This window comes from Cyprinus carpio, chromosome B23, assembly GCF_018340385.1.
Source record: "Cyprinus carpio isolate SPL01 chromosome B23, ASM1834038v1, whole genome shotgun sequence".
NCBI lineage: Eukaryota > Metazoa > Chordata > Actinopteri > Cypriniformes > Cyprinidae > Cyprinus > Cyprinus carpio.
This window is the reverse complement of record NC_056619.1, coordinates 26,847,981-26,851,689: the sequence shown is the minus strand read 5'-3', so window position 1 is coordinate 26,851,689 and position 3,709 is coordinate 26,847,981. Positions and strand designations below refer to the sequence as shown.

General features: G+C 35.1%; 1 long non-coding RNA gene across 1 annotated transcript; it reads right to left on the bottom strand.

Annotated features, from left to right (window-relative positions):
- Window positions 1–1,594: 1,594 nt before the first annotated feature.
- LOC122141945 lies at window positions 1,595–2,337 on the bottom strand. The gene is made up of 2 exons (XR_006158228.1): window positions 1,983–2,337; window positions 1,595–1,626 (listed from the first exon to the last, which is right to left on the bottom strand). It is a non-coding gene; the product is annotated as an uncharacterized LOC122141945 (long non-coding RNA).
- Between the last annotated feature and the right edge of the window lie 1,372 nt (window positions 2,338–3,709).

Sequence of the window (3,709 nt, the reverse complement as noted above, 5' to 3'; positions counted from 1 at the left end):
ACCTTAAAGGACCCGGCTCTAAAAAACAGCCTGTTTATGAGAAGTTCAGAAAGAGGGTTGAAAATAATCATTTTTCTACATATTTAGTTATTTTATTCATTCATTTTTTTTTTGCAAAAAACTTTATTAACATTATAAGTAAACCTCAAAGAGCATGTTAAAATAATAATAAAAAACATGTCATGACCCCTTTAAAATGTAGTGTAATTAATTACAAGTACTGAATATTTGTAATCTGGATCACATGTAATCAGTGACTCTCCAGCACTCACTTGATGCAGATGAAGTTGTTTCTATCAGTTTCAGGGCAGCTGATCCAGTGATTATCGTTGGTCCTAATGACTCCAGATCTGACCGTCGTATTGCAGTTGTCCAGTCCAGTGTTGTAATCAGAAGCCCACTGATTGTAGCACACGGTCTGACCGTTGACCCAGAACCAGACTCCCAGTATGCGGGACTGACGCAGACCCAGCCACACGTGATCGGAGAGAGCGCTCGAGGCCACATTCATCACCCGCTGCTGTGTCTGCTCCGAATCCACCGACACCAGGTCCATGTCCCTATCTCTGCAGTATCTCAGAGCTTCAGTCCACGTCTTATTCTCTCGGATCAGAACCAGTTTATCTGGAAACAAACAGAAAGTGAAGCATTTAAACACAGGAACTCATATGAAGAGTGTTGAGTTAAAGCAGCAGGGTTTCCCAAACAGGCTTCCTGAGTTTATGAAAGCTGACAATTAATAAAAACCAAATGAGAATATATATATATTAAAATGAGGCTGCACAATTAATCCAAATGAATCTGAAATATTCAAATAACTATACAGTAATTAAAAAACCAAATCAAATTCATTTGAAACTTTTTACAAACAAACAAAACCCACAGCACATAGATTTATTCAATTATCTAAAACAGTGCTTTCAAGCGTCTCAATTCACAGTAAATGCTGCTTCACATTAACACTGAGTTTAATGTGCATTTGAGAACCCAATGTGTGTAAACCCAGTTTACTTTATTTAACAATTTGCATAATTTCCATTTTTTTGTGGACAGAAGTTTACAGTATTTAATTTTTTATATTTTATTTGTTTAGCTGCATGTCTTGTGATCATTAACTGACATCAGAGAACCATAAATGTGTGAATATTTTGTCAAATTATTGAAACTTTCACTGACAGAAAGTTTGGGAATTGCTGGTTAAAGGAATAGTGCAGTCATACTGTAATGATGAGAGAGTTTCTGTAGTTTGGCATGTAGATGTACAGCAGCTCAGATGATTGATCTACTCACCATCATAACACACAAAGAGATGCTGATCTGAACAGCGCTCGTCTGTCCATCCTCCTCCATCACTGATACCAGTTGATACACAGATGCTTTTATTGCCATCTCTCGTATTGGGTTCATTAGTTTTCCAGTGTGTGAATATGCATTTGCTGTTATCTGACCAAACCCAGAATCTGTACAGACCGATCCAGGCTTGATTAGGTGAAGTTAGGCTCTGGATCTGATTATTCTCACTCTCATTCCTCACACTGGCCAGATCCTTATCATCATCCCATAACTAATTCTGAGCTCCAGTCCCGCTCTTTTGCTCCTGTACAGGGACGAATCCTTTACTGCTGCCTTTAAAAGAGAAAGACATTTGTCTGATATTGATTTAGAGAATGAAATACATGTTCTTTCTCCTCTCATTTACCAAGAACAAAAAGACAAATCCAATTGTGGTTCATTATTCAAAACTGAAAGCTTTTAATGATGAAAATAATCAAGTCTTTTAGAACATTTCTGTGTTTTAATCACACAATCAAGTCACATTTATTTCTGTAGCCTCTAAAATAAAATAAGTGTCAGTGTTGCATCAAAAGTTCATCAATTCAGAAACGTATTCAATTCAGCTACAAGCAGCTTTAATAATAGTGTCAATTTGGTTAATTAATAGTGCAAAGTTCATCAGATATGAAACATACAGCTGAACTCACCATTATAGCAGATGAATTGCATTACTGTATTACAGTTTATATCATGCCATTGTCCATCATTGTTCATATAAATACAGTCTCCATCTCCATTTGGTTGTGTTGGTTCCCACTTCCTAAACTGAGACTCATTTCCTCTGTAGAAGTCAGAGTTATTCAGAGACCAAATCCATGTGTCCTGCAGCCCAATCCAGACACGGCCAGCACTGATCATCTCTCTCTGTAGGAGCTGATTTATGTCATTCTGTTCATTCATGTCATTGATAGTGACCAGATCTGTGTATTTCTGTCTGCAGTATCTCTGAGCTTCAGTCCAGATCTTCTTCTGATTCACAAAGTGATACTGACGCGGAGACGAACTGAGCACCCACTGAGGAGAGACACATTCACACAGATCTCACTCATTATATCCACACTGTATTTCAAGAGCTCAGAGTTTCAGTATGTGTTTGATAAAGTGCTCTGAATGGTGCTTTTGTACGTTCAGTGTTTCCACAGGATTTGGTGACACTGTGGAGCTCTAGTGGAAGAACACTGAGTGCATTTTAAAGTTAAACGCATGAATGTGGTGCATTTCCAGTGTTTTGATTTTCAGTGAACAAACTGAATTCTCTGCATCGGCTTGAACTAGAAAGTTGACTGAAACCTCTTTTTAGTTGTGACAGCACTAACACTAACTATCAGCACTAGTACTAGTCAAGCACTCATTTAAACACTCACTCACCTGTGAGCAGAACAGACATCAATGTGATTCTCTCCATTTCTGAGGGAAAAACAGAAATCAGTCTCAATAAATGATGCAGACGCTGAACATCTGACCAGATCCAGAACATCAGATCATGTCATTTCTGCTTTATCATTGCTTTTTAGATTCTACATCAGTTATAAATACACACATGAAGCTCCTGAAGCTGACAACATTGTAGACTTCACTGTAAAAAAATTACCAAAATTTTACCATAATAAAATACAGTAGCAATTCATTAACTGATATAATGTTAAATTAACAACAGAAGCAATGTTTTATGTTTTATGGATTTAAGTTGCATTTGCAGTAAAATGTTTTACTGTAAATTATTTGTAAACATATTTCATTAACTGATATATTGCTAATATACCAATCTACTGAAATAATAAAATCTTTAAAACACTGACGACCACCTTAAAAACACAGATTGTGATAATTGTGTTAAAAAGAGAAACCCACATAATAAATCTACTATATGAATGAAACAATGAAACAAGTGCTATAAAATTACATTTCTAACAGTTTATATAGTTATCAGACTTTTACTGTATGATATTTAGTGTTTTACAGTTAAGAAATATGATAATTTGTGAATTGTTTTATGCTGCACGTTTCTGCTGTTAAAATCTCCAGAGTTAAATTCACACACACATTATGATCTGGTATTGCATTGCTGTTGTAAGTAGGTTTTGATCATGTAATAGCATATCATTTATTTAATAAATAAATACATTTAGGACACACTTGAGAAATTAAGTATAAGGATACATTTATGAAGTTATTATCACCATCACCTTTGGATCAATCTCTGGATATTAAGGTCATTTTTTAAGTTTATTTATTTTTGTTTATTTTCTCTGTAATTTTTCTCTATATAAACAAAGATATCAACAAAAAAATGTGCTAAATCCACACATTCACTAGTTAAACAGTGATCAGCTTAATATAATGTGATATAAACACTGCTAAATCAATCATATTA